Here is a 7,153-nt window from a genome sequence, read left to right as displayed (position 1 = left end):
TTTAGGCATATCATGGGGCAAAGAGATAATCATACATGGTCAAGGGTTCAAGGATTTTCTTCCCCAAATCCGAGACAACCAATCTGATAAAGGAAGGCACTATCCTACCCCATGCGCTATCGGCCTTCATGATGACGTTCTTCTTCTTCTTTAGCGGCGGTGACTTCTTTGGTGAAATATCTAACTCAAGCTGGGCAGGCTGTAGACTCTAAATGGCTGCCTGCGCTGAAGCGGTCTGAATTTTGTCCAGTATCTTCTTGGATGATTTGTTCTAAACTGTCCTTCATCAATCTTCCTCTGAATACAAATCTATCAGAGTGATTGGCTCAGCTGGCTCAGAGTGATTGGCTCAGCCTAAATCATATTTACAGAACCTCTTTCAGGTTCTTTTAAATATTCTTTTGGGATTGTTATATTTTCTTCTTTAAGATTCCTCTCGAGTCAATCCTTGAAACTAAAATAGCCCTCTATTGTGTGTCCCAACATCCTGTGATAAAGGCAAAAATTGGAATGATCCTTCTTGTCAACTTCCTCTTGCTTCTTTGGCTTCTGCAATCTAAACTCAAGCTTCTGCATTAATTTTTTGAACATCTTCAGCACAACTTCATCTTTGAAAGAATACACTCTGTTCATCTGATCTGAAAAAGTTGTACCCCGTCGACCATCTGCCCGATACAGTACTATGACTTATTTATTTAATTCTAAGAAAAAGATGTATTATTGTAGATCCTCATGTTGTTGTAGATTGCTATTGTGGATTATTTTCCATGAAGTTAGCTCTAAGCTCCTCGATGAAGTAGCAGCTCTAAAGTCTAAGGTCCAAAAGATTTTACCAAATGTATTAAAGTTATAGAGGGGTTAAAGTTGATTAGAGCGACACGGGTTAGGATCTCACGGTTCTCTCATTCCGGTACCACTATTTTCTTTTGAACTTACTTAGCTTAAACAAGTCGTTACATTTATTTAAACTATGGAGATCTCATTAGTAACTGTGGATTACCTCGTCAGAGGCACTCTTGTAAATTCAAAAGGACATTTTAAATTTAGTGATATTTCAAAGGATGTATGGTTACCTTTTGAAAGAGTTTGTTCTAGATATTTTTGAATGTTGATTAATTTTTTTAAATGGTTTTGATTTTTTGTGCAAGCAAACTAAAGTGCACGACCAAGTAGTAATAATATTTTGCATGAGTAATAAATAACTATAAATGCGTACCTGTCATCTTCAAGCTACACCCACTAAAATTGCATTCCCGATGAAAGATTAGCTTTTGCAACATGACATAATTTTGCGGGAAATTTAAACAAATTGCAAGGGTTGATGAAGGTGTAGCTACCAAACCTCAAAGCTACCAAACCTCAAACCATGGTCAAACCATGGCTCAGTGAGTCCTGAAAGATCTTAGTGGATGATTTCCTAGAACAAAATATCCAAGAGATCTTAAAATATTCTAGGCACAACCCTGTACAACTTTTAAAGTCCCTTGAAAAGTTTCAAGTTCATTTTAAACTTATTATATTGTCCATTATTCATCCCAAAATTGAATTATCTCACTGCTCAGTGAACCTTGATATTTAAACTATCCCAAGAAATGAAGGTAGATAGTCACTTAACATTTCATTTGACAATTATATGAATGGGTACCCTAAAGGGTAAGTCCAAAGTCAATAAGTATTTTAATACCCAGAGTTAAAGTATGGCCTAAAGTGTTTGAAAGTGTTTAACAATTAATTATGTCCATCTTTTCTAATCCCAATTAAGAAAGTTCTTACACACCAAACCTAGTTCACCATTAAGCCCTCTTGATTTTAATATATTTTTTTATAATAATTAATTATTAAGTAAAATGAAGTCCTAATTCTCATTAATATCAGACTTAGCATCCAATAATCAATTAGTGGGCTATAAATGAGTGAATTATAATCTTCATAACTTAACCCACATACCTAGTATTATTTTAATTGAATTGTCTCCTAAATCACGATAATTATCAAAATTATAATTTTACCCTTATTATGAGAAGGATGACAAATTGGTTTCTAACTCTTTGCCCCTCATATTTCAAACACCCAAGAGATTTTATTATAATCAATATTACCTGTTTACCCTTTTAATTAATCCTAAAATTGAAATAAGGCATTACAAATCCAAAATTAACATTTTTGCCCTTAATGCTCTTTATCTTATAACTTATCAAATGAAACTCAAGTGAACTTGAAATTTTCTTGGAGACTTAATCATGAGCAAATTAAAATATCAGAGGAGAAGATGTGGTGTTTTAGATTTATTTTTTAATTTATATAATTATTTTAATTCAAAAAATAGGAATTTTCAATATTAATTTGTTTAATTAATCAAAATAAGATTTTTGGTCATGACAAAATTATTAGAGGTTCACCTACGTTAGAGGAGCACTTGAACAAAATCCCATTATTTTTTAAATTATGTTTTAATTATTATAATTGTTTAATTATTTTTAGTGATTATTTAAATATTAAATACATTTTTTCTTTGAAAGTTACCTTTTATATTTTTATTAAATCACCCTAAGTTCAAGGAACTCAAAGAAACAAAGGTTAGAGAACTTAGAGGATTAAAATTTCATATTTTTATAATTTATATTTTATTTATTACAATTATTTTAAAGATAAATTAAGGAAAGTTCATTTTAGGCCTTTAAAAATTTATAATTAATTTAGAAAAAGTAGGAAAAATATTCTAATGAGTCCTAAGTAATTAGTAAACAATTAGGCACAATTTAGACCATTTTTATATATTTTTTTGAAAATTTTTAATTAATTTTAATTTAAAATGTAGCTTAAAAATAAAGTACTTTCTCAGAAATAATTTTTATATCTCCTAAGTGCCCCTGATCACGATGAACTTAGAAAACCACTTTTCATAAGTTTCCTAATTATATTTAATTTAATTTAATTTAATTATTTTTGTACAAAGATATATTTTTTTCTTAGAAAATCAACTTTAGGAAAATCAACTTTAGTACTTTTAGTACTTAACTTAATCAAATAAATTTCAAATTTTTACATTGAATCAACATGATTTGTTTACACAATGTGAAATTGATTTTTTTTTTATTTTTAAATAATTTTTAATTCAAATAACTTAATACAAATTTTAGGCATTTAGCTATCTATAAAAATATATAAAATTATCTAAACTATCCTGATATTTTTCTTAAGCTTCTTTGACCATAAGAAACCTATTAAAATTGATCCCATAATTTTCCAAGTGATATCTTAATTTGTATATTAAATTTAAGCCAAAATAGTCATCCAAACTTGAAAATTAGGGTTACATGCATAGGGATGCTCTCTAACCTTGGAAAAATCAGAGCACATCCCCTCTATCATGAGGAATGAACCCCCAAAGTTTCAAGCTTTGATAAATAATATTTAGTCAATTAAAATTAAAATACCTCAAAGGCAGTTTAATTAATTAAAAATCAAAGACTCATCAAATAGTTTTTATTTTTGTTTCACATTATTCTCCTCTTTTCACTGAGCAGGAGGGTGGTATTTTTAGTTTTTTTTATGATTTTTCTATGCAAAGATATGTATTTTCTAAGTTTTGGTATTTATTTAAACCATTTAAATCTTATTTTCCTACTTAATCCAGTCAGTGTCGTGTCATCCTAGGCATCTCTAAAGCGCTACACGTCGCTCCGCCATTTGACACCACCATCTGAGTTAGTTGCCATGTGGCCCGCAATTTGTGATCCATCTCCTCATCCGACTTGATCTCAAACGTCCATTCGATACAAGCATGATCAGACGATTGTGGGTCATCATCCCCATGGCTAGAACCCATGAACCATTCAACTTCAAACCCTAAGCTCTATCTTGATACTCAATCAAATCACATGGGATTTGTTCTTACACATTCATCTACATAAGACAAACACATATATACGATTACAATGTTATGAAATCATACTTCTCTTAACAATTGGTGAAACTGAGCTAAGAATTAAGGTTAATGTTCTTTACCTTTGCCCAAGAGGTTAGGCCTTGATTGAGTGCTTGTGGAAGCTTCAGTGGAGCCCTATGAACCTCGTGGATGTGTCTTTTCATCTGGTGAATAATTAAAGGATAAGTTCAGTGAAAAGGTGGAGCGGCCTTGGTATAGATGTGGGTTTAAGCGCTCGAGACAAGAGGGTTTTGATGGCAAACTTCTTCATTTAGATCAGAGAAGCTAAAGGAATAATCTATTTAAAGTTTGGTGTCATTTGGATTGAGTGGGAGAAAACCCCTAGATTTTGAACTCAAGATTGAACTCCCACAAAGGGATTCAAAGGAGGAAAAAGGTGGGCTTAAGAAGTTCTTGAAGAGCCTCTAGAAGTAGTTGGACAAAGTCCCCCCAAGGTGAATTGCGATCTTTCTTCTTAGTTGTAGGAGAGGGAGTTTAAATAGAGGGGGATTTAGGGCTTAATTGGCCAAGCTAGTGGGTGAGTTTTGATGCTTAGGTGGAGAGGAGAGAGAGAAAATTAATCAATTGGGATGATCTGGCTTGGATGGGTGAAATGGGCATGATTTAAAATAAGGTGGCTCTCAATTTTTGGGTTTTCCAATGATTAGGCTGGCCGGTAGGGCCAGAGGTGGTGGCTAGAGGAATTAGAGGATCCAATAGGGATGCTAATGATGATTAAACCTTAATGGTTAAGGCTGATGGAAAGTGGTTCTTTATTTAAGACAAGATCCCCAAAATCAAAGGACCATTGGTCCATGGCTCATGTAGGGTGGGCTAGGTGGGTCTAGCCTGGTCACTAGGGTCCAAAGGTTGGTTATGGTTGCTTTGTCTTGATCAATTTGATTTGGTTTGGGCAACCTTAGAACATGGGTTCAATTTTGGGTAGTTTGGCTAGAAGTTGGATTTGGGTTGGGCTAGTCATGACATTGAGCTCAATTGATTGGTTAAATTGGTGTAGATGATTGTCACAAGGAGTTAAGAAAAAGAATTGAGTGATTTTGAGTTGATTTGGAAGCTCAATTTGATGGATTTTGGCTCATGGCCAATTTTGGTGCATTTGGGTTAGACTTAGCTTTGGATTGGGCTAGAGCTTTAGTTAGAACATATTTATGGTTCAAATTGGTCCAAGGGATTTCCATGAAGAGTTTTGAATACCGATTAACTGGAAATATTTAGGTTATGAAGTTCAATTTGGTGGAATTTAGAGTTTGGGGATAAAATTGGGGGTCTTGGTCCAAGTTGAGTTTGAGTGTGATAGGGGGCTTGAACAAGGCCAATTGGGGGTTCAATTTGATGTGGGAGAGTTTTTTAAAGAGTCTAGCATTCAAAATTACGGCAATTGGATAGGTTTGATGGTTCAATTTGGTGAAATTTTGGCTTAGGGTCAAAGTGACATTTTGAATTGGGCTTAGGATTTAAGTTTGAAATTGGGTACAATTGAACTTGGATTTAGTTTAAATCAATTTTAGACATGATTAATCTGAGTTTAGAACTAAAATTATGAAAAATTGAGATCAAATTGGTGGACATTGGAGGTGAATTGGGGTAATTGGACCTTTAAGGGCAATTTGGGACTTTTGGTCAAAATATGTCAAATTGGGCTCAATGGAGCCATCTAAATTAGTTTTTGGGACATTTGAAATTATTTTGAAGGTTTTGGGACAGTTTGGGTCACCATGGGTATTTTTGTAATTTTGGCAAAATCATGGGTATTTTATTAATTTTGAAAATTTTGAAGTATTTTAGGTAATTTTGGTGTTTTCAAATAGTTTGAAATTATTATTTGAAGAAAATTAGGTAGTTTGGTAAATTGGGAGAAGTTTTTGGGGCAAAAGACTAAATTCTATATTTTAGTAGCATTGGGGTCGCCAACTGATATGCTTAAAATATAGTGTTTTTAGACACATTTTTATACCTATTTTTGAGATTTTTATACCTATTTTTGTAGACACATTTTTATACCTATTTTTGAGATATGGCGCTTTAATGGAAGGTATTTTTGTGTTTTTCTTATAGATACAAGCAAAAATAGAAAAAAATGCTTAAGAAAGTGAAAAAGGATAAAATTTAAAGTAAAAAGGTGCAAAATTGTGCAAATAAGTTTTGGCGCCTAAGTGTCAGATCCGATGCTTAAGTGCTGGTTAAACAGAGAAGGTCGCGCCTAAGCACCGAGACCCCACGCTTAAGCGCCAGTGGCAGTTACTAGACGAGTAAAATTGGTTTTCATGAATTTTGAAGAGGTTTTTGAGACACCCATTAGCTTGCTTAATAGGTGGTTGTAACCAGGTGGTTGTAACCACCTTGGACAAAAATTATCATGAAAGGATGCATCTCTTGGGCAAATACATCGATTTAAGACACATTTTGAAGATCCCAAGGCACCTCTTGGAAAGCTATTAAAGAAAGAAGAGAGGACTTAGCAAAGAGTCCTAAAAATATTGGCAAGTTTTGAAAGTAAGTTTTGAAAGTTCTTCTTTGGCAAGTTTTGAAAGTTCTTCTCTTGGGAGTTAGTTCAAAGAGATTTTCAGGAACCAATTTTTTTTTTTGTTATTTTGTTTTCAGTGATGTTTTCAGTGATTGTAAAAGAAAAAAGATTCAAAGGAACTTCAAGAGTTTGGTGGAGGAGTTGAGAAAGGAAATTGAGATAAGTTTTTATCTTTTCATTTTGAGACTACTTTTGGTTTTAGTTGAGACTTGTTGTTGGTTTGACAATGATTTCATCTTTTAAACTAAAGTATGATTTTGTTTTTTCCATGGATTATGAGTAGTTTTCCTTATCTTTCTTCTTAAAATGATAAGTAATTAAGTTTTGGATGGAAGTTGTAGAGAGTATTAATTTTTATTTATTGAAGAAGTTGTGATGATTTAAACTCATGCACTTCATTTACTTCTTGATTTGGCCAATCCAGATGTTAAAATTTGTTGTGAGAACATGTAAGAACCGGGCTGGTATTGTCTCAGTCAACAATTAGAAAGAATTACATGAGGTTTTATGAATGAGAATGTAGTTCATCTGATTGAGTGCAAATAAATAGAAAAATATTTATTGATGAGTGTTGAGTTAGAGGACTTTAAAGTGACAGGTTAAAGCCCCAAGTGGAGGGAATCGAGGGAACTCTAGAGTGAGAACTAGTATCTTCCCTGCCTAGCCGGTCTTCAGAACTA

Source organism: Phalaenopsis equestris, unplaced genomic scaffold, assembly GCF_001263595.1.
Source record: "Phalaenopsis equestris unplaced genomic scaffold, ASM126359v1 Scaffold233369, whole genome shotgun sequence".
NCBI lineage: Eukaryota > Viridiplantae > Streptophyta > Magnoliopsida > Asparagales > Orchidaceae > Phalaenopsis > Phalaenopsis equestris.
Note: the sequence above shows the minus strand (reverse complement) of the source record.